The following is a 24,020-nucleotide window of genomic DNA, read 5'->3' as shown; positions in this document are numbered from 1 at the left end:
GCACAGTTTGCACGCCAGCCTTGTCCCTGTGCTGGGCAGACCTGGAGTTCCAGGGCTTGGTCCTACCCCACATCCATAGTGCCCCCTCTCCCACGCTGGTCACATCATCCTGCAGCAGCAAGGTTACCTCAGCTGCCTTCCTTGCATTTCGGGAAGATGCTGCACGCTCCACACTGACCTTTAATCCCATTTTTCAGAAGTGGTCAATGAAGGATAAAGGTTCATCATGGGCAGCCTGTGAGCTGTTGGAGCAAAGATAAAGATTTGAGCCCACTCCAGCTGAAAGAGTTTTGCTCTTAACTTCAAGGGGTCAAGATTTTAGTGCACACGCTACCATTTAATGTTCCCCTCATAGGTCATCCTCTCACAGCAGCACATTAGGGACAAAGATCTTCACAGTTTCTGTCAGAGCAGGTGTTTTAAGCAGATTGACAGCAGGGCAAATGGAAGATGCTGCTCCATGTCAAAAGTGCTTTAATCCTTTCAGATTGCTTCCTGTGGCATTAAATACCCATTTTCACCAAATGTGGAATAGACTAAATTTGCAAATTGCAAGAGAATCCTTTCCCCACAGCTGTTTCTCACATGCACGTATTACACACAGGTACAGGTTGTAATTGCAGAGTCTGGGGTATTTGTAAGACATTTCACTGCAGCAGACTCGACCCAAGCTGCCAACCCCACCCTCCCACTGAGGAGCTGCCCTTTACACAGCCTCCTGCCTCCAGCATAGTAGGAAGGGCTTTCCTCCTGATGGGGTAGATTGGCTTTTGGTGGAACAGATGGAGAGATGGCCCCAAGCCGTGTCCAGCACCATCTATCCTGGTAACATCCCTGGTTGGATGGGCAGCCTCCTTGGTTCTGCTCAGTGAAGCATCTCAGCTGAGGATCCCTGCTCACATCCCAACTGCTCTGGTGTGGGCTGTGATCCAGGGCTGTGATCCTTCCTCTGGCTGGGACTGGAGCAGAGCCACAGGTAGGAACTGAGCAGTTTTGCAAATCAGGTTGAGGTTTTCAAAGAAATCAAGCAACCTATCCCACAGAAACCTCAGTTTTAAGTGGCCAAATCCCACTGGATTTCCCAGCCTCTGGCCTCTGCAGCTGTCAGTACCTGCCCTGTCTCACCATCAGCCCAGGTGTTAGTTATGAGCACCTGTGCTGTGCTGGCACCTCAGAGCCAGTCTTGACCCACAAGGACCTGCATTGTGGGTGGTTACTTACACTGGATGAACAGATGCTTTGTTCATACCCTTACCATGTTCACTGCAATTTCCAACATATTTATAAAGCACTTACAAGAGACAAGATAGATTTCTATACATTAATCAAAGCAAGTCACCAATTACAATACCAAAAGAATCTACAACCGTGCCATGCACAAGCAGCAGGGAGAGATTCTCTCATAGTTTAATTTCATAGCATGAGACTTCCTCCTCCAACAAAGCACTGCTTGATCATTAAGACCCAAAGAAATATCAGAGAAGCTTTAAACCCTATGTTTATGTGTGTATATATATATATAGGATATATACTCAAATTTAAGCATATGAGTAGTCACACTGACTTCACTCTAACCAAATGAATGTAATAAAAGAGCAGCTCTCCCTGGGAAGGTGCCCAGAATAACAAGGCAGATTGTATGGATGCCATCAGCTCCTTACAGCTACAGAGAGCAGAGCTGGGCAATAAGAAGAACCTGGTTAGAACAAACCCAACTGTGAATATTTTTTCTCTCTTCCCTTTTCAGTCAATAAAAAAAAACCCACCTCGATGGCACAGGTTTAACTCTGCGCTCATGTCATAAGAACCAAGCCAGGGTAGATGGAGTTTTCACGCCATCCATTACCCAGGCGAGCTGCTGAATAGAATTTATTTAAGGAAGGAGCAGCGTGATGATTTTAATTCTGTTAAGTGTAGCTTTCAAAATGCATTCTTTATGCTTCATTTATTGCAAATGAATGACTCAGTTAAAACAGCATTTCAACACGTTTCAGCCAAAATATTTGCTTTGCACAACAACAAAACAGGGATAACTGTAAGCAGCTGTAAGTAAGAGCAAGCAAATCGGAAGGAGCAGAGAGCTATTTATGGTGATACCTACAGTCTGTTTTAGCACAAAACTTTTTATGCTCAACAAGAAATGCTGGTGAAGCTGATTTGCAAGTCCACATTTCCCCCTGATCTGCCTGTAATTGTCAGTGTTTGGAAAAAAAACCGTAAACAAACACACAATTTATTTTTGTTCCAAATGCACGCACTTAAATTATTTTCCCCTTTGTGCACCGGGATGGTGAGCATGAATTAAAAAATGTCATTACCTTCTAACTATATATGCTAAGTGCAAGATGAAGATTTTTCCCCCTCGCTGTCTTTAGCACAATTAGCATGTGTGACAACATGCAGAAGATTTAATTTCCCAATTACACAGCTGTACTGAGAATATCCCTGGCATTAAATACGCAGCAGTTCTTATCACTGGATACTCCACAACTTCTCCTGCCCTGTTACATCACTGCAAGTGCTCGTATTTTGGTTCAGAAAGGAGATTTTTTTCTGCCCTATCAGGCAGGGAGACAGGAATTGCAGTGCTGCAGAGCAGGGGGGCTCGGGCTGCCGTGGCCCCTCACCAGGAGCAGCCGCTCCGACGGCACACGCGGCATTCCCGGGGGATCTGGCACACACCGACTTCTCCCTGAGCCCAAGGGTGAATCAATTCATGCTGCTAAGTCTGAGAATGAGGACATTTGTGGTATTGTCCTGCTGTTTTCTAGAAGTTTTGGTAGCCATGGGGGGGAAAAAAAAAAAAAAGACTCCATAAAATTGGTCACCGGAATATAATTTGCTCACTCGTAATTAATGCCATCCAGAAACTATTTGTTTGCTTGCCTACTCTTAGGACTGATGGGTGACCAATAATGATGAAAAAAAAAAAAAAAGCAATTATTTTTCCAAGACCAGTGGTATAGACACCTAGTTACACACATGTTAAGTATTACTCATGGGAAGTTTAGAAATTTCCCTTTTCCACGGTTAAAACCAAAGTGGATCAGGGCATTTGCAGATGACTTGGGAGGATACCAATTTAAAAAAAAAAAAAATCCACCTACTGACATTTTTTCATAGCTTAAAAATAAAGGATGGAAACCAAAGTTGGAAGGGGTGAGGAAATCAATATTTTCCTGCAGGCCAGGGCTCTGGAGCAGAGAGATGCTGCAGAGATGCTCACAGTGCTCTTGGCCACAGGACTCTTCTTCTCTGCTTAATCACACACTGGCACAGAGGACCTCAAGCATCTCATGGATGTCCATCTGCCAGCTCCAGCTCCACAGGCTGAGCCAGCACTAACTATCATCCCACTGGAGTCCACTAACAACAAAGCTCAGTCCTCTCTAACTTACTCTCAGGTCTAAATCTCGCAGATTTCTCTCACATAACACCTGAAAAACACAGCCCTCCTGGCTTCCCCCACAGCTGCAGCTCTCCCCAGCCTGCTTCTCTGCTGGAAACACCTTTTATCCCCCTGCCAACCACATTCCTGCAGGTACCTGTAGCAAATCCTGTTCCAGAGGTCTTTTTCCAAGCTTAACACTCTGACCATCTCTCAGCACTCCTCTTGAGCAGCTCTCTCTGTGGAATTCTTTCTATCAGATCAAACACAAATGGCTCCTCTTTATTTCAAAGATTTTCACAGGCAGCCCTGCTTTGTCTTTTATTGCTCATTTAGCACCAAGAAATCGGCTCCTTCCTCCACCTGGCCTTGAAATCCACCTCTCCCTTCCTCTGCTGGGCTCTTAAACAACGATGCTCACACTTCCTTCTATGCTGCCCCTTCTGCCTGGCTATTTTTCCTTCTGAGAAAACCCAAGGCAGCCAAGCCATCCTCCCTTTGCCCATTAAATACACCCTATAAGATCAGGACACCATCAGTCCATCCCAGTATATTTTTTTCCAGTACAACTGCTCTCCAAGAAGTTGGGTGATATTATTTTGCAATTTCCTTCCTCTCCCTCGCTTGCAGACACTCCTCGTTTTCCATCTTCTCCTGGGTAAGCTCTTTGTTCCAAGGGGAAGGCACCTCACATGAGGTCATCTCAGTCATGCAGTGACACCAGGGATGGCTCCAACACCCAAAGACCCCGCTCAAGGCCACATTGCCACCAAGCAGCCACCAGCACACACCATCTAGCACAACTCTGGCCACTCCTGCCTCCCTGCTGCATCCTGTACTTCTCACAGAGCAGTGTTTGAGGCATTAACACCCATGAATTATAAAACAATACAAAAGAAGCTCGTGTTCCCCGGGCTTAGCTCTTCTGCAGCAGCCCCAATATAGCAGAGCCTCCACCAAGATCTTGTAATAACAAGTCAGGCAGAAGGAAGGGCCAGACTGCCATGTTAAAGCAAACCAGAGTGTGATTTTCTCTTCACTAGCAGCATTCCCACCCTTGTTCCCATTGCTTTTTAATAACAGTACATGAAAAGATGTTGATGCCTCGTTTAAGCAACGACAAGAAGTTCAGAGGTTAATTAATGAGAAGCAGAACATAGTCACTTCACTAAAAAAAGAAAAAAAATAAAAGAAGTTTAGCAAGAACAAACAAACAAAAAATTTAAAAGCTATAGAGTAGCACTTGATGGAATTTTCCAGTGGAAAACAGTAGTAATTTTAACACTACTTAGATGCAAACAGACTGTCCTTTGGCCAGGGAAAACCACAAGCCCTTTGACCTGCTTTTATAAGGCTTTAATACATGTTTGTGCTTTTTGTCAGTCAGGAAGGCAGCAAATTCTGTGGCCTATATCAAAGGCCAGCAATCTGTCATGTGCACACATACACTGTACACCACAGAGACAGATACACACTGTAGTGATGGCAGAGCATCTCTTCAATTAAAGGTAGCCATACATCTTCCTTCAACATTGACATGTTGATTGACAGCCTTTCCAGACACCTGGGGGATTTTGCTGGCAAGGTCAGTAAAGCTCCTACTGCAATGCTTTCCATCACAGAGCCAGGGGTGATGGGATAACAGCCCTCAGCTGCCTGCTGTGCTTTTGGACCCTCCACCTGCAAACAGCTCACCCCTGACCTTGGGTCCTTGCTCTGCTCTTCCTGCTTCACCCCCAAATTCTTCCTCTGCCCAGCCCTTCTTGTGGACATCCTGCCAGTTGAGTGAAATCCCTGATCAGTGGGTTTTGACTATACCCTGCTCCCCACTGAGTTCAGTTTTCTCCCCTCATCCCTGGCTTGCTACTCTTGGAGGGCAATGGCTATTTAAGGTGCCAAGAGCCCTGGGTCTGAACTCTGGATAAATCCTGGTGTCCTTCACCTTCCAGTTCTATGAATCTCTCTTCTAGAGAGGTGAGGATTACCTGGTGTCCAACAACCCAGCAACAAAAAGCATTCAGATGTTTTATGGGAAAGGACTTCAGACTGAGCCTACCCAGCAGCTTTCCTAGGGAAAACATGACCAGAAAAGGGCAGGAAAGAAACCATTCATGAAGATGGGACAAGCAGAAAGGAGATTAAAATAGAAAACGTGAGAAAATCCTATGGAAAACTGTAAAAATAGTGAAGTATTTAACCCCATTGCCTGTGGGGTCCCCACCACCAGACCAAGAGGCTCTCAGGACCAGCTGGGGCATGGCTGGTGCAGGAGGATGAAGAACAGTCTCCTCATGGTCTTCCTAATCTTGTTTTACATTTCATTTCTCGTGCTCCCCATCTGACCTTGATCTTCCTGCCTTAAGATCTTCACAAACAAGTTCAAAAGGTGAGGAAAATCAGCCATTAGCCTAAAGCCACTGCTGCACTCACACAGATCACTCCAAGCTGCTTCCCCTACATAATGGGATTTAGGAGCCTGAATTTCCAAATTCAACTTTTTCTTCAGTAAGCAAATAACCCTTAAGACGTGTTTGAGCCACAGGTTTGGATTCAGAGCTGAACACTTACCAAATTACATGTCCAGGAGTTTTCCCCAGCCCAGCTGGTTACAAAGCCCAGCTGGCAACCACAGAACCTGTTCTGAGACATCAGCAAAACCCAGGGACATTTTGGAGCCAGCATTGCAAATTCAGGGCTTTTTTTTTTTTTTTTTTTCCTTGCTATAAACAATTCATCTCTTTGAAATACACCACCCACAGAACTAAACGTGGCCCTTAGCAGAGCTAAGCACAACCTGAGGACAGCTGCCAGTGCTGCTCAGCCTCCCTGCTAATGCCCCAACAGGAAAACCCTGCACCTCTCACCAAAGGAAAAGTTTCCTTCCCTTGATCAATCCTCCCTGCTTGAATCCTGAAGGCAGAACATCAGTTAAATAGGGCAGATCCTTGCTATGAAACCTGTTCTCAGTGGCAAAACTCATTTTGCTTTTTTTGCAGCTGTTCTCATCCACGCCAGTTTACATCAAGGCTGAAAGTAAGCAGCTTCTGCTGGAAGGGGAAGGCTTCACTACTGGGAAGTCAAAGCCTGGTCCCTGGAGGAACATCCTGCTCTTGCTTTTCTCTCCTCTGGACTGATGAATGCAAGGAACCAAAGCCCCACTTGGTCTGGGAGGATTGTGCTGCTGTGTGTCAGAGCCATGTGAGATAAACAGCAGCATCACTTGTGGAGTAATGCTGGGAACTTAATTATTTCTCAGGATTCAACTTTAATGACTCCTCTCTACCCCGTGGATCCTGAGCAGCTAGTGATGTCATGTTGCATTAGAAGCTGAAGCTGCAGCAGCAGAACAGCATCAGGCCTGGACAAGAGTAAAAAAAAAAAAACCCCAAACCCTGAATGGTTTCCCCAAGAACAAACACATGCGTTAGCACAGTGCTTTAGAAATAAATTGCTCATGAACCTTCTGGCTCGAAGCTACCAGTAAATCTCCCTGTTTGCAATGATGCCCAGGTATACATGGCACAAAATCTCGCTGCTCTATTAAAGGTCTTACTGAAAAGTCACCCTGTTTTACAGAAAAGCTCTTATTTACCCCCTCAGAATAACAGATTACCACAGCTCCTGGCAATCACAGCACAGCTCATCTCTGTGTCCACAATGCAGACTAAAGTGCATCATATACACTACAAGCTGTTACATAAACCAAACTTTCATTATGGTGCTGATAGCACTGAGGTGTCCAGAGGGATGGTTTATACACAGCCTCTCTCTGTGATTAATCAAAGCACAATCAAAAACCTTTTTTTTTAAAGCTTCACTAGAGAAACGTTTTATTATTTTTAAATCATCCAATACTTTATCACTAATTCCCTATGTTATTAAAGCTTGAACGAGGAGACTAAGGTCTAGTGCCTGCAAATCCTCAGTCAATTGAGTTTGGGGGTTCTAAAGCCTCTCTGCTGAGTGATTCAGACCTGAATTCATCACATCTGAGCAGTCAGAAGAGAATCCAGCGGGCAGAAGGCTCAAAACTGCCCTGCTCTGCTCATTATTGTCCCTGCTTTGTCCTGAGAAGGGGCAGAGGTGGGTGAGCAGGTGCCATGTGAGACTGGGCACAGCCAGCAGCACCCTTGTCTGTGTCTCTCAGAGGCTCCCTGAGGATGATACAGCAAAGGTCCAGGATCCCAGATCCAGTGGCTTCCAAGGAATACCCTGGTCCTGGTCCTTCCAGGGAATACCTCCTGCCCCACAGCAAAGCACACTGCCCCAGATGCAGCCCCTCATCCCACCAGAGCCACCCCTCAGGAGCTCTCAGTTGAACACAACTCTTCTCCCAGGGGGCAGGAGCAACTTTCCCTGCCCAGGACAAGCTGTCTCCTGACGGTGAAGTCACACTAACTGCTGTCTGCTACAATCAGGCTTAGTCCTACACGTAATTTAATTTAGTGCAAGACTGCTGGCTCAGCACAGGAGCTCCCCCGTGTTTGTAGCTGTGTTAGTGGCACTTTGCAGTCACCCAGGCAGTGACAGGGCTCTGTCTCGCCCCTCCTGGAATGATGCTCAGAGGGCAGAGGGCACGGGGGCAGGGACATCCCCTGGGGGGATCTGCTCAGGATGGTGGGGCAAGGCAGGACATTTGGGATGAGCCCGTTCTGCCAAGACCCTGCATGGCATCAGAGGTCACCAGCCAGGAGCCCCCTGGTTGCTCCTGCACCAAGGGCAGCTACAGTTAAGGGACAAGTAAAGAAGGGTGAGAACAGAGATGGGAGAAAAGTAGAAGGAATAAATAATTAAAAAAAAAAAAATCAAGAAGATTCGCCAAAAGAAGCCTGACATATACAACCAGCCCAGGGCCCCCTTGCCATGAGGTTTGCTGGTCCATGAGACTTGGGTGACTCCAAAGAGGAGCACAGGGCTGGTGCTTCACCAGGATCATCAGCCCTGTGCTCTCAGATGCTGTTCCTAACTGAGAGAAAGGGGAAACACCCAAGAAGTAGAAATCAGAATATAGTTAGTGCAAATCAGTATTTGCTGGTGCCCAGGATGTTTCACTGATCTTAATACATTTCTTACAGGATCAGGAACATCTCAGGTACCAGTTCTTGACTAAATAAAGTCTCCTGACATTTATCTCTCACATCCTTTGCTCTGCACAGATGCTAAATGTGCAAAAGCTATTGTATCTCTCTGACAAGCTTCTCCTATGGAAAAAAAAATAGACTATTTCCTTAGGCTTCAAAAATAAAACCTATTTGGAAAATGGGAGACCTGTGGAGGGCTGATTTGAAATTCATCACACCATCACAACTCCTGCTCCAGAGATATGCCTAAGGACACATACTTCAGAACACAGAAAAATATTCTCAAACTTAGCCATGTCCTGCCTGTTTCGCTCTGATATTTGCTTCAAGAGCTGAGGATCACAGGGGCTGCTGCAGAGACTTTAAAGGCAGAAAAGACCCCTTTGGTGTCAAGAGAGGCAAGTGGTCCCTTAGAGGGAGAAAAGCACAGCATTACATCTACAGGGAATAAGATAGTATTTTATTTGTAGAAACTAGCAAAAAAACCCCAAACAACCCACCATCCACAATAAGTAGAGAAATTAAGATAATAAATCACGTTTCCACCTCCTTTTAAATTGTCTTGCCAAAACAAAACACTTTTCCTTCACTCTGATTTCTAAAGGACAGCCGCGAAGATTTAACAGTTACAATAGAGCCATTTATTTCAAAAGGTTGTAGTTACAGATATATAATTCCATCAGTAATTGCCGATGGGCAGTGGGAAGAGCTGCTGAATGTGCCATCAGCAGAGAGATTAAAGGGAGGTTAAAGAGGAGAGCTGGGAGAAGGCACTCACCTTCCCAAATGGGCCATAAACCCAAGTGACTGACTGCAGCCAACTAAAAGAGCAAGGATATTTCCACTGTGGAGCGAAATAAGAAGCAGGAGGATCACTGGAGCCCTGGGGAGGCTTTAGAGGAGCAGCTGACATGAAGTGCTGTTTTATACAGCAGCAGAGCAGTTACCACACCCACAGTCACAGCAATTAGCCCACACTGGGAGCTGACACCAGCACCAGTGCTGGCCTCCTCAGGCAGTGCAGGGTTGGTAAATTGAGCTCTGTAGCACCAAAACCTCCAGTTTACCCAAAATACCAACCATGGACCATCATTGTCCCCTCGTCCCTCTTAAATCACCCCCTAGCAAAGATGGCTTGTCTGGATACACCAGACCAGCTGATTTCCAGGTCTCCTGGTGCCCACCTGAGCCAGGGAGCTCCCAGGGGCTTGGGAATGATGCCCTGCACGCCTCCAATCTGCTCTGCTGCATCCTGGCTGTTTGGTGTCAGTCCCAACACTGCATGCCCAGGGTGGGGGATGCTCTTGTGGGGGAGATGGAGCCAAAGGAAAAGCAGAGCCTCTCCCCAGACAGCGACCAGAAGGAGAGGGAGATGCAGCTTCAATGCTTGTAGAAGCCATAAAAAGGAGAAAATCTGTAAACCAGCTCATTGCAGTGCCTCTTGAGAGCCTGGCAGTGTTTAAACTCCACAAGTGAGGCCCCAAGGCAGCTGTGTGCACTTTATGAGAGCCAGGAGCCAAACAGCAGCTCCTTGCTCACAGATTTACACCACCACAGATTTACAGCGCCTCCCACTGCTCACCCACGTCGGTGGTTGGGATGTGTCAGGGCACTGCACCCCACCAGCCTCCACATCTCCATGGCCACAGCCACTCAGCCAGGGGGCACAGGAACATCCCCCATCCCAGGGCAGCTTGTCCCTGCCAGGGTGCTGCTCTCCACCCATAACTACAGTGCTTTTCCACTGCTGCTCTTGGTGGGTGTTCTCCTGTTTCCTCTCCCTCCCACCACAAGATCTTCCTTATCCTCACAGCCCTCAGGATAACTTTCCAGCCACAGTTGAGGAGACAGAAAAGTTTTGCTGTCATAGAAGCGCTGGGATTTTTTCCAAAGGTAGCAGAGAGAAATCTCCTTTTATTGGCACCAGTAACCAGGAGAAGGGAAGCAGCCCCACTGCTTTATAGAACATTTATGTACATAAATTGCACAGAAACACAGCAAAAGCATCACTCAGCCCTTGTTCAGCTCTGCACAGGGAATAGCCTGAAGAGGCTTCCCGCTGTTCTGCAGCTCCCAGCAGGGCTCTCCCGGAGCCTGCAGCACAGAGCCCAGCCAGGCTTCCCCCCTCAGCATCTCCCAGCAGCCTGCAGCCCTAAGGCAGCCAAAAATACCCCAGCAAATACCAGGCTGGTGATGGGACACACTACTGTCTGCTCCGGGGCAGTGCCAGGGTGGCAGCGTGTCCCACACACACAGCAGCAGTTCCCCGGCCACCCAGCTGCAGAAAAACTGCCCTGACAGGACTTTTTTCTTGTTTATCAGAACAGAATGAGGCGGTTGGGGTAAAATATTGAGGGTTTTGCAACTTTTCTCAGCACCCGGGCACCCCTTCGCTCGAGCAGAGCTGCGGCACCGTGACCTCAGCCCACACAACTCTGCTCCCTTCCCAAACAGGACACTTCTCCCTTCAAGCACCACAGACCCCTGCAGGGGAAGAGGTTCCACTGCTCTGGAGTGTTCCAGGGAAGGAGCAGCAGTCAGGTGGGTCACCACCACAGCAGCCAGTGAGCAGCCCCAGAAAGAACCGAGTGACAACAACACAACAGCGCAGAAACCCAGCACGCTGCCTGAACTGTTCAAAACCAGTTTAAGGGCTTTCTCTTATCTGAGAGAGTCAGATACTTGAGGAACTTCTTTTGCAAAAAAAGTTTAGGTTTTTTTTTTAAACATCAGTCATTGCCTTCAAGAGTTGCCTATAAAGGACGACTCTACATAACCAGTAAGGAAAAATTCCACACCGAGAAAGCAGAGCCACTTCACTTTCTGGTCTCTTACCAACTGCACTCCCAGATCACTTTTCCCCTCTCCCACCACACCTTAACACTTGTTACAACTGAAAAAATTACAAAACACACAAGTTTAGTCTTTCTTACCTGTACCATTTTCCTTAGACACGCTCATCTCACATCTCCAAGGGAGAGCATCAGGCACCCAGCTTACTCTCAGCCATTAACTGGGAATTCTCAGGGGCTTTTCCCTCTGCCCCCAAGCAGCTGGGCTTCATTGCCCTCCCCCAGCTGCCTCCCAGCCCCAGCTTCTACCTATTAAGCAATCAGACATGCCAGACCTTACAAATCTATGGCTCCCAGCTATGCAGACCAGCAGCTGTGGCTAAAGAAGAGTCTTACACCTGCAGAGCGTTAGGAGACCCACACTGCACTTCAACAAAACTGCTGACATCTTTATGTAGATGTTAAAGGGCATCAATTTTTTTTCCCTTCTGATTTTTAACATGCTTTGATCTGGTAATTCAAAAAAAAAAAAAAAAAAGGGTTTGACCTACTTGGAGTTTTCTACCACAAATGTACAGTTTCATTATTTAAAAATATGAGGCTCCTGCTCATGAGTGTGGCTGAGCAGCTCACACAGGGCCAAAACCTGAACCTCCCTGGGACATATTCTCCCTGCATAGGAGAATTCAACCACCACATCATGCCCAGCACTGCTGGAAGAGAGAAAATGCCTCTGGGGACATCTCAGCCCTGGTTTTCCAGTTGGTGCAGGGCTGGGCCAGCTCCTTCCTGGGGGAATAGCCCTGAGTGGGAGTCCCCAGCTGGGGTGAACCTGCTGGGTCTCATCCTGGCACTGACAGGTTGAGTTAAATCTCGTGTTTCGAGCTGAAATGCAGAAGAGGAGCTGAGGAAAATGAACCATGGGAGTAAGTGATAAGGTGAGAAATCTGCTCAGCAAAACCAACTGCCTCGGGGCCTTCTGCACATGAAAGGGCTTGAGACGGTGCCACAGCAATGGAGAAACAGTGGAGTTCCAGAAGAAATCCCAGAGAAACTTTGTTTAAACTTGGAGCACTTAAAAAAGCAAAAGGAAAAGTAGCACAGAGAGCCTCGTGCCCTGGGCCTGCTGTCACTCTCGAGTGTCCCTGTCCCCTCCTGGGGTCCTGCTGCTCCCACAGGGGTTACATGTGTGCAGACACGGGCACAGCTGGCACCAGGACTGGGAATCTCCTCTAAAAATGCTCAGGAACTGCTTGAGAACTCCTGGAAAGCTCCTGCCTGCTCCCTGCCTGTGGCTGCGTGGTCGGTGCCTGTCACTGCTGTGACACCAAGGTTAAATGCACCCATGGAAATCGCTGTTGATGGGGTGTGTGCCAGTTCTGGTGCAGTTCTGATTGAGGACACATCTATGCCTGTTCTTCCCACTGCTGTTCCCAGTATCCCCAGGCTGGTGGCAGGGCTGGGACGTGGCTGCTGAGCACGGGCTCTGCACGTCTTTCCCACCTGCAGGGTCAGTGGCACTGATGCAAGGTTTGGGTTTCCCACAGGATGCCCACTGTGAGTGCTTGGCACAGGGTTCACAGCCAGGGACAGCACAATAATCTGAGCAAGGGGCATTCAGGGCTCTTGGAAATGTCAGCCCTGTACAGCTCTGGCGTGCTGGGGCTGCATTTCCCTGTCTGCAGAGCGGGCAGGGAGTTGAATGTCAGGACTTGTGAGTCTCCCTTGGCAAACATCCAGGGCTTCCACTGGTGGATACCCACCTGCCTGTTCCCAGAGCTGGACACTGCAGACAGTGCCCACGCTTGGGGAAGGGCTGGCTGGAGGTGACCTGAAGGTTTCCAGGGTCCTGGAGGTGCCTGGGCAGTAAATGGAGGCTTCTTGGCTCTGTAAGATGCCCCAATGCAGCTGGAGCACGTCTGAGTGCCTTGGGAAGGTTTGTCCTGCAAGGACCGTGCCTCAGGCATTGTGGAACAAAATCCTGCCATGAGACAGTGCCAGGGAAGTGAGGGGTGGCAGGCACATCACACTGGTACTGGGCTCCTCCCCTCCCATGCAGCATCCCACTGTCCTACCCAAACGAGCCCTGGCTGCCAGGACCATCACTGGAGGAGGTTCCCAAGGATGGAGCAGCCCTTCCCCGAGCACGGGATGCCACAGCCCGGCGGGTCCCGCTGCAAAGGACACCGGCAAATGTCCCAACCCCCAGCCGACGGCAGCACTGCCTCCCCCAGGCAGGGGCTGTGTAGAGCTCAGCCTGCTCAGAGAAGCCTCAGGTTCGGTTCAAATACCGGGCTAGAGGTCTGAGGATCACATCTTCCGACAGCTCATCCTCCTGCAGGCTGCAGAGTGGTGCGAACGCAGGGAAAGGCGCCTGATCCCCCATTATAATGCTAATCTCCTCCGACTCCCAGTAGGAGCCGAGTAGCATCCTGTTAATGAAATTATAACCATGGCTCACACGGTGCATTTCTGCTGAACACATCTGAAATCTCCTTCCCTCAGAGGCTACATAACCAACGCCTGGGAGTTATCTCGCTGCTGTTATAAAAGCAACACGATTAGAGTGCTGGAGCTAATTTAAATCCCGTTGAATGCCATTGTAATGCAGTAAGTAAAGATGGTGTGTGACATGTTGTTGAGACGTTCTCAGAGTGGGCACGTCAGGCCGATACCCAAAAGTTTAAGGGCTAAACTCAGGGATTTCAACAGAAATTGCAGATCCTTCACGAGCAGGTTCTGTTTGAGAAGACTTTCAGGTGCTTAAGGTGCAAGTCCCATTTAATTGTGTGACCACTCCAGGCCCCTGAGCTGGTTCCAGGCTGAAGTATCTTCTTGTAGCCTCAGTTATCCTGAGCATTCTCCAGGTACTGGGACATCTCTGCTCCCTGTGAGAACAACAGATGTGGAGCTGTGGGAAATGACTGAGATAAACTGGAGCACTGGTAGGGAGGTCAAAGGGGAGCTTAACTGTCAGTTGTGTTGGAGGTTCTTCTAGTGCCTTGCTCTGTGGGCCTTGTAGGGATTTGGGGTGCCAGTCTGGGCTTTAAGAGCTGGGGTTTGTAGCTCTTAACAGAGGATTTCAGCCTCTGCCGTGTCGAAAAGCAACGCTGATCCCACACACAGCCAGGGCATCACCCTGGGAGTGACACAGTGGCCCCTGTGCTGCAGAGCAGCCCTGCCAGCCCAGGTATTGACAAGCAAAGCAGACACAGAGCTGAGAGGTTTCCTCTTGACCTTTCCAAGCTGCCACAAAGCCCCCGAGCTGCAGCAGCCGCCCACTTTGCAGAGCTGGAGCGAACTGGGCAGGACAGCAGACTGCAGCATCCCGCTGCTCTCCCGAGCCTGGAGCCGCTGGGAAGGGCTCCTGAGCTGCATTCTACCCTTGTTCCTGTGGTATGGAGGGGAGTGGAGTCGTGCCTCCCTTCCCCAGCACACCTGAGGGCAGATGACAGGGATGCTGCACAGCAGAGGGATCCTGATTATAACCCCCCAGACAGTCACAGAGCATTTTGTCCCAGCCCAAGCCAGCCCCATCTCTGGCCCTTGGCAGTACCTGACATGGATTTCATGCCTCACTCTGTTCTTTCCCCTCACCTGATGCTGTCAGGATCAATGCTGTTCCCATCAGACCAGCAGACAGCATTGCAATACTTCCAGCCCTTCATGGGTCCTGGAATTGCTGCCCCAGGTCTGCCCACCTCATGATTTCCTACTCCATAAGTTAACATCCTACCCCATAAAAATGTAAGGGTGGGAGGGGAAGAGGAAGGAGAGAAATGTCTACAGTGAGCAGAGGGGAAGGGATCCCAAAGTCTGGGAGGAGATCATCTGTCACCTGTCTTTATGACACTGGAAGAACAAGCTACATCCTTTACCAGGGCAAAGCAGCTCCACTCTGTGCCCCATCAGAGGTGATCTTTGCAGCCCTAGACCTGGCCTGGCTGCCCACACAGCAGGATCAGCTGTGGGAGCCTCATGTTCCCCTAATCCACGTGCTCCCTGCCTGCAAACCACAGGAAAGACTCCCCCAAACTGAGGTATCAGCCAGGGTTTGGTGGCAGAGCTGCAAACTGGGTTCTCCTGAGCTTTAGAGCCTGACCAGCCATCAACCTCTCCATGACTCTCCATCTTGGCCACCAACATCACCCTGTTCTTCGAGACTGGCTGGGGCCAAACATGTACCTGCTGGGACTAGAAACGGGCAGTGAAGTATTTTAGGAGGGGAGGTAACATTCCCCAAATGAACTCATCCTTTCAGTTCATGTGCTATCAGCACAGGCTGTCACAGCTTTATTTTTAAATGGCCTTTCCCTTTATCACCAGAGAAATTTCTTCCCACTGACCTGAACAGCACTAGCAAAGTCAAGTGGAATATATATATTCTTTCCTACTCACTGAACATGGTCATTGTTAATCTGAGCATGTTAAAACCAAAAGGGACAAGACATGGAAGGTGTTTAACACTAACTTGATGGGAGCAAAGGGGAAAGGGTGAAGACCAACCTTGTTGAGGGGAGAATTAGATGTTTAAAATGGAAGGGAAGTGACTACCTGTCTTGGAAGATGTGGGACTTGTCTCCATCACCAGGGACACAACCACAGCACGAAGACTTGACTAAGAGAGAGGCAACCACTGGTATGGTGCAGTTAACAGCAGTGTGAGAAACATGGATAAATGTTCACATGGTTAAACCTGGGACATCCAGGGTTAAAAAATCCACCAAAAGCAGCTTGCACAGTACTGGCAGTTGATTGACCCCTTCTGCAGGACACAGAAAGAAGGAAAGTCCTCCCCAAAATCAGTCACCATCAGCCTCCTCCTCTCGATGTTCATGTGAGAAATTCAAAAGCAGGGGCTAAGGCCGTGCATTGGAATGATTTCTAACACAGCAAATTCCAATTTTAACAGTGAATTTTCATCTGCAGGGAAGAAGAAAAAAAAAAAAAACAGAAAGAAGGGAAAGAAGTGCCAAATCACACCAATCCATCAGGAACTGTCAAAATTGTCTCTGCTGGTACAAACGTGCCTCTCTCATTCACGCAGCGCTAGAGGTTTAGAGCAGAGCAGAAAATCTCTTGCAGAGCTTTTTTTTCCTTCACGGTATTTTAACTATACCACAAAATGTGGGGCTAATTAATCCCTGAAATTGGTGACACTGCACTCGAGATGAGCCTGCCCGTTAAGCCGGAGGAGGTGGGAAAGCAAAGACTGAAAACATCCATATGCTCCGATTTGATTCCAGCGCAGCCAAAGACCCAGCAAACACAGTTGCTTATTAGAGATAAGTCTTCATTTAAAAGTTAATTATAACTGTACTGAAACACGTAGGAGCTGAAGATGGCAAAGGTGAACTTTAATGAAGGTTTAATCACCGGAATGACCGTGAAGTACTTTGGTCTGCGTGCCCTGTGCAGCAGCGGGAGCTCCAGGGACATCTCTGCTCTGGGTACCACAGCCGAGGCGCTGGGAAGAAAGAACCGAACACCACAAGGAACATCCAAGTTCACAAGTCCCCAGCAGACAGGTTTTTGTACAAGGCCACCACAACCAGCCCTGCTTCATGCATGGGATGATCATTATTCCACTGCCAGTGTTGATTTTTTAACATGGGAAGCCAAAGCGTCTGCAGTTCTGGAAGCCACGGGTCGAGCTCCACTCAGCCTGTAATGGCAGTTCAGTGCATCAGAACCTGCACCTCATCTTCACAAATGGCCTACAACAAATTCCCATTAACCTCTGCAACACTTTCTAACTGGAAACAACAGAAGCAATGCCCAGCACAACTGAAAACATAACTGATCTTCAGGGATTGCTAATCACAGCACTGAAGGCCAGAGTCACGATGGATAAGACCCATTCCATCAAGATACAGCTTTAATTAATTGAATTAGTATGAACTTGGAGTTCAAGTTAACATGAAAATAACAGGCCTGACAATATATTTTTTAATATATTTTAAAAAAATAAAATAAAAAATTGTATCAATTATACGCACCCAACCCAACACAGTGCATCTTCTGCTCTCCAAAGTGCCTGTTCAGCTCTCCTCCTGAGACAGACACATCCCACTCAAGACCCCATTGCACAGGCACTTGGGGCTCAGAGCAACCCCATCATCTCCAGGCAGAGCTGCAGCACCCAGCTAAGACCAGGACATTCCTCCTACTTCTCTGCTCTGCCAGCTCAGCTGCCTTTGACAGTCACTACCTCTAATCAGGTGTCCCTAAAGATTTTAATAACATGATTATATGATGGCAAGAAAAACCAATAACCCAAACCCTGATGTAAGCTGTTTTTGTCACAATCTTGAGGCTCCTACTTGGAGTAGATGCCTTATTAGCCATTTAATTCTCAGCTTCATGGCGAGGCGCTGCAATGAGAGGAAATATAAAATCAACAAGGCAGCTGCAAACTATCTTCATGTTCTCCCTCAAATTTAATAGAGATTCATGAGGCTTTACACTAATGTGCTGAGAGAAAAGGATTACCAGGCTCTTGCACCTCGCTTGGGTCTAAGGGAGGTGAATATCAGCAATCAGCAGCGGATGATAAAGGCCTGGCAGAAGTTATTCCAAAAATCAACCTGTGCTAATGTCAAACGAGGCACTTCAGCTCACGTGGCATGTACAGTCCAGGCCAAGCTGTCAGATCCATGAGCCCAGTGGTGATGGAGCAGATCCATAACAGAGGACACTGATATCTGCTCTCCTCAAAACCAGGGATCCAGGTTGGTTCACTCCCCACCACGAGGCCTCCAGCCCCTGGGCAGGAGTGTCCCCACGCTCTAAAGGTGCTGTGCTGGCAGGCTCTGCCAGTCCCCCTGGCTCCCTCTCCCCCCACACATCACTGTAGGGCTCAGGGCAGCGTCTCCAGGGGCAGAACCAGACCCACATTCCTTCCCTTTCCCCTTCCCTGGCTGATGGCTCCAGTCGTGCTCAAAAACCACTGACACAACTGACTTCACTGCACCAGCACCACACACTCACTCAGTCACCACTCGGCTCCTTCCACTCCCCATCTCCTGGGTATTTCATGCGAGACAAAAAGCAGCTGAGCATTAATCCTGTCCCTGTACTATGATTCTCTGATTCTCTGTGCTCTCCAGCACATATGGAAAACGGATAACCTTTTTATTTTAAAATGCAGTTCATTCTGATGAAAATGAACGTGCCTTAAGAAAGACTTTCCACCTTGCATTCTATCTGTAGGCTCAGTAAGCCATAAAACTTGCTGCTATATATTTTCTTTACCAGGCAGAGAACCTTGGCTGCCATTCAGGAATGTGACTGGGATATAAGGGTAACATCCAGCCCCAAAACAACCTGGATATGATGGTATTCACCAGTACAAAAACAGCTGTGAAAGGGCTCAACTCAGACCAGACCATCCCGTAGGGAATGCAGAACGCAGCTACCAAGAGAGAATCCTGAGCCTAATCAGGCAGCAGGCAGGAGACAGGAGTTATTTTTGCTTATTGGTGTGGAAGCTGTCTGACAAAGGGTGACATCAATGGCACAAGCCTTGTGCTGAGCCCAGGAAGGAGCCCGAGGAGCGAGGCCGATTCACGGCCGTACCCGCAGCTCTCAGGCCGCGGTGGGAGCGGGTCGGGGGCACTTGTTAATTGTTGGGGACAGCTGTTACAGGGGCACACACACCCAGAGCTGCTGCAAGCAAAGCAGGGCACTGCACAGCAGTGAATCCAGCATTGTTTTGCTGCTCATGCTGAAGATACCGTCCTGTTTATGCTCTGCACACCTCTTATTGAGAATAATGGAGCAGGTCTCACCTCGGCGGCGCTCCCGCCCGGAGCAGCCCCTGTGCCCCCGGTGAGTGATAAGAGCTGCTGTGCCACTGCCATTCCCATGCAGTAAAGCATGTGGAAAGCTGTTCCCTCCTGTTTGTTCTCAGCATGGATCATTGCTTCTTCCACTGCTGCGAGAGCCAGACCAGGAGAAGAGCCAGTGGTCTCCCAGTAGAGGTGTTTCGTGAATTCACCGCTCTGCTCTGAGGAGATGAGGACACAGACAGGCAAGGGAGGCTCTGAAAGGCCCCAGGGCTTCCCTTTGCTGGTGCAGAACAGATCCCCAGCCCCAGGAAAGGCCACCCCAATTAGCCAAAGGGAAGCACAAAACATCAGGCACGTTCAGTGCCAGCTGGGGCTGAGGGCACAACAAAAGCTTCTCTTCACTTACTGCTCCAATTTGCTTTATCAGACAAACAAGGGCTGTGTCGTCGTTTTTGGGCATCTGAGGTACTGTCAGCCTTAAGCCAAAGAGGTATAATGCAAGAATTACTTTGAGCAATTCCAGGTTGGGTTTTGTTGCTTTTTTTTTTTGCAATCCATTTTCATTCTGCCCATGGACACATTCAGTATTGCAGGCACTGAGTGCTCTTAGGCAAAGCACAGGCAAGAATTCGTGTAACGCAAAAAAATAATCTGGGTTTTTGTCCAGTCTTCCAATTAACTTTGTTGGCAATCTGTACCAAAGAATTCATAAAAATCCTGAGGCACTTTTTACAGACAAGATGGAAAGTGGTTTATTCTTTTTCTTCCCCTCTTGCGGGAAATTTCCTTCTCTGAAGCAAAAGAAAACACATCAATAAATAAAGAATGAATCTCCCAAAACTTTCTTTTGGCTCAAAGGCAACCTGAAATTATACAGCCTAATTCACTGCGAGCACTCCCGGCTCAGCCGGGCGAGTGCGTCATTCCCAGAGGCAAACGCTGCATTTCTGAAGGACAGTCCATGAGGCACCACCAAAGTCCCCCTCCCTGCCCTCACATACTGGGCCAGACTGCACAGTGACTGTGTCCTCATCCTCTTGCCACATCAAGTCCCTTAACTCAGCTCTGGCTGCTGGCACAAGCAGCAGAGTCCCCTTCGAGCATCACCGCCCCTTGCCCAAGTCTCTCCCATACATCCAAAATCTCGGAATGCAGAAAAGAAACCCAACTGTTCCTGCTGCAAAACACCTGCAGAGAAGGAGCTGGGAGCTCTGCTCTGGGAGGGCTGTCAGTGGGGAGCAAGAGCTCCGAGCCTGGCAGGGACAGCATCCACACCGCTACCCGGCTGCCGCTCTCGAAGTGTTTCGGTGCTCAGGAAAGCCTGTTGGCAATTGCAGTGAATCCCTCGAGTTCTGGAGGGTGTCATTTCCTTCACAAGAAAAGGAAGTGTCATTAACAGGGTTAATGGGTTGCCTCCAGCAGCCAGGAATGTGCCAGGTCACTGCAGGCACCCAGAGGGGCACAGGTTTTGTCTTTCCACCTGCTCAGCCAGAACCTGGGGGGGTGTTTGGAGGAGGTTTGAACCAGTGCAAACTGGCACTGAGAGAGCAGAGGGATTTCTGGGAGGGGAATAATACTAAATTTCTAGAGTTCTTGGCTCTTGGATGCAGACAGACAGAACTCAGGGTTTCAGGGCACTTTGTGGGAAGGACTGCAAGGACTGCCTGGGGCACTTTTGACAACACCAAACCATTTGTGCCTTGGTAGACTGTCCACGGGGGCTGCTGTGGGCAGGGATGGCAGCAAAGGAGGTTTAGGAGCCCCAGCTCTGCTCAGGGTGGGTTTATTGCCTGTCAGATGAAAACTTTTAGCACCCTGCCAGCCCTTCCCTGATCAAATGTGTATTAATTACACCAAGCAGTTCGAGCTTCACTGTGGGACCCAGCCCTGGCAGGCACAGCACAGCGCTCCATCCCAGGATGGAGCCCAGGGCAGCACAGCACAAGGACTGCAAGAAAGGTTCTGGTTTTGCTCCAGAAGAGAACAAAAATACATTTGGAAAATGATTTTTCTCCATAAACCACCCTGCTCTCTGCTCTCCCTTCACAAGAGCAGGCAAACCCACTCTCACAGCCAGCCGTGCCAGTTCTCCTGCCCAAGTGCTGGTGGCCTTGGACCACTCCTCCAAACAGCTCCACTCAAAACACAGCTTCCCACTTTTCTTCTTCCACCAACAGCTACTTGACAGGCTGTGCTCTTCCCACATCCCTGTTTTTTACCTCCCATCTACGAACACCTCTTTTATTATCCCGTGCACCTCTCCAGTCAATGACTGCCATCCACATTCCCTTCTACCCTACTTCTGCCAATGTTTGCAGCTTGGACATATTTTCAGATGCCTGTTTGAAGGCTGCCTTAAACCTTAATCATAACTGTTCCTGCCAGTCTGAGATAACTGGGTGTTAGAGGCTGCTGCTGTATTTATTTTTAGCAGAAGGTAAGGCACTTTTACAGGTGTTTCAGTGCATGGGGCGGGGGGGGGTAGAAGAAAGAAGTCATTTATATGATCAAAAACTTCTTGTATTTCATCCCCAGCTCCCTTCTCCCCTGTGCAGACACTGCCAGTGTGTTGAGGCGACAGGACATGCTCCAGCAGCATAAAGGTCATGTTTTACCTGTCTCAGAGGTCCTTGTGTTCAGCAAAACAGATCTCCACCACTGCCAGAGGGGATTGGCAAAGGCTGAACAGAAAATGCTCCAATCTAGCCAATTTTGAGGGAATGTATTCAGTGAGCTTGTAGGAATTAGGGTTTCCTTGGGTATATTTAACTAATTATTTGTGATTCTAAAGTGGAAACATGACACACAGCTCAACAGCCAGCAACAGAAAGAATTCACTCTGCTACTGGCCAGGGTCAACCCACCACGGTCCTTTGAGCTGAGGCCACGGGACAGGAGTCCCAACTCACCTTTTTGCAAACAGGGACTGGTCAGAGAGGTCACTTTGCCCGAGGTATTTACAAAATCTCTTGAGCTGGAACCTCAGTTCAGCAGCAGCTACAGCAACACTAGCACAGGACAGCCAAGGGAGTGGGTGGATTTCTCCACTCAGTCACCCATCTGTTCTCTCTCCAGGAAAAACCGTGTGTGTTGCCTCAGTTCTACAGGGACACACTGAAAGGGGACGGGGGGGTCACCAAATCAGCTGCTGACATCGCACACGTGCAGAGATGAAGGCGGCAGCCGTTCGTCACTCACGGGAAGCTGACAGGAAGGTGGCACCGTGGGGTCCTGAGCACGTCAGGTTCTGAACACCAGCACCCACTGAGAGCTTTTTGCCAAGGAGGAGAGGGGGGGAAAAACAAAGCTTTGCTTTGGAACCTGATAAACGGATCTCCCCGGAGTACTCCGGGATGATTTGCAAGAGTGAAATAAGCACAGAATCCTGTACTTACATGAATTATGTATAAGGAGCTTTTGCCAGAGAATGGTAATTTTCAGAAGAGTAAGAACAGGTAGGCAGCATGCTTTTGAAGTATATGCAACAATGGTATAAAGTGCTATGGAGATGGTCATAAATGCCTGTATTTCCCTGTTAATACCTATCCACACTTGCATCTGTGCAAGCTTATACAGGTTTTCCCTGGCATGTGCTCTTCTCTCTTTGGACTTCTCAGTTTTCCCTATTACTGATCATTCCCACTGCCCCTGTGACTTTTCCTCATCCCTGCACCCTGGTCTGTGTTCCCTGTTACAAATTCTTCCCTCCTCAGTCTCTTTCCCAGTCTGTTCTGATACCCTGGGCCATCTTGGCAAGTGTGGGGTTTTCCCTTTAAGAAGATGATAGAACTGGCTCCTTCTTAGTGCTGTTTGATCAGCAAAACTCCAGCCATGTAGCCAAGACCTGAGCTGGGCCACTCAAATTCATTGCTCAACAAGTGTCTCTCTCAAGCACAGCACCGTCTCCTTCCATCACTGCTGAGGGCCAGGCCCTCCCAGTATCAGCTCTCTGGATGTTAATATGCTCCACTACCAACCAGCACTAAGCAGTTTCCTACCAAGGAGATGGAGATTCCATCACAGCATCCATATGCTGCTGTGTCCCTCCAGAGCAAGCCCTGGAAAAAGCTGCTGCGCTGCACGTCAATACTCAGTGAGCAGCTCAGAGTAAAAAAGAAAACCTTCTGTTTAAAACCCAGCACGCTGATTATCAAATTCATTGCTGGTCTGAGAGAACACAGATTGAACAGAATTAATGAATTGTGCCAGCTGCAAAACTTCTGGCAGATGGGAGCAGAAAAACAGCAGCCCGGGATGCTGGGAACGATCTTCACCTCTTTTGAGGGAGATGTTTCTACAGTGAATATATTTAGGCGATGAAAAAAAGCTCTTGTGCGAAGATGATCTTGCTTTTTCTTCCATCTTTCTTTGAAATAATTATTTCAAGCACAACAGCTCTTCAGAAGATCAATAGGTAGGATTATAAAAATATCCCAGCACAGACCGATCGCTGCTGAAGAAAGAATGATCACTAAGCTTCAGCTTCACTTTTTTTTTTTGGTATTAAACAGACACTATTTACAGCCCAGAAAGCATCATGTTTCAAGATCTGAGATGTCATTTTTAGCTATGCATTCATCTTTTCGGTTCACATCAACCACCATCATCTGTTAAGTCAATAGTTATCTTCCTTACCTACCTCCAAGATGTCCTGAATGAACCCATCCGTCAGGAAAGCCTTCAGCGCTCTTGCTGCTGGGAAGAAGAAAAGGCACACACATCAGAAGGAACCAGGCAGGAGAAGTTTCTTCGTACATCATCACCGAGCTTGTTTTCTTAAACAAAAGTACAAACTGTTTGCTTATCTATTTGAAGGTATTTAAGATGCAGAGCCAAAGAAAACTGCTACACCAGATTACGTGCATTTACTGTTCGGATTTCAACAGTCAAGAATTTAATCTATTTAAAATTAACTCCAAAGCCAGTTTTAATGGTAGGATACAGTTGAAAATTGAGTAAGCTCTAAGCT

At 48.3% G+C, this 24,020-nt stretch overlaps 1 protein-coding gene across 1 annotated transcript in view; it reads right to left on the bottom strand.

Moving 5' to 3' along the window:
• The window catches only part of MMP17 (matrix metallopeptidase 17), an 82,087-nt gene extending 58,382 nt beyond the window's left edge, over window positions 1-23,705 (bottom strand). The window contains exon 1 of the mRNA XM_050318692.1: window positions 23,687-23,705. The gene's annotated coding sequence lies outside the window, so the exon portion shown is untranslated. The remainder of the gene's footprint in view (window positions 1-23,686) is intronic.
• Window positions 23,706-24,020: the final 315 nt, after the last annotated feature.

Source organism: Myiozetetes cayanensis, unplaced genomic scaffold (genome assembly GCF_022539395.1).
Source record: "Myiozetetes cayanensis isolate MyiCay16 unplaced genomic scaffold, myiCay2020 scf21, whole genome shotgun sequence".
Taxonomy (NCBI): domain Eukaryota; kingdom Metazoa; phylum Chordata; class Aves; order Passeriformes; family Tyrannidae; genus Myiozetetes; species Myiozetetes cayanensis.
This window is presented reverse-complemented; position numbering and strand designations above follow the sequence as displayed.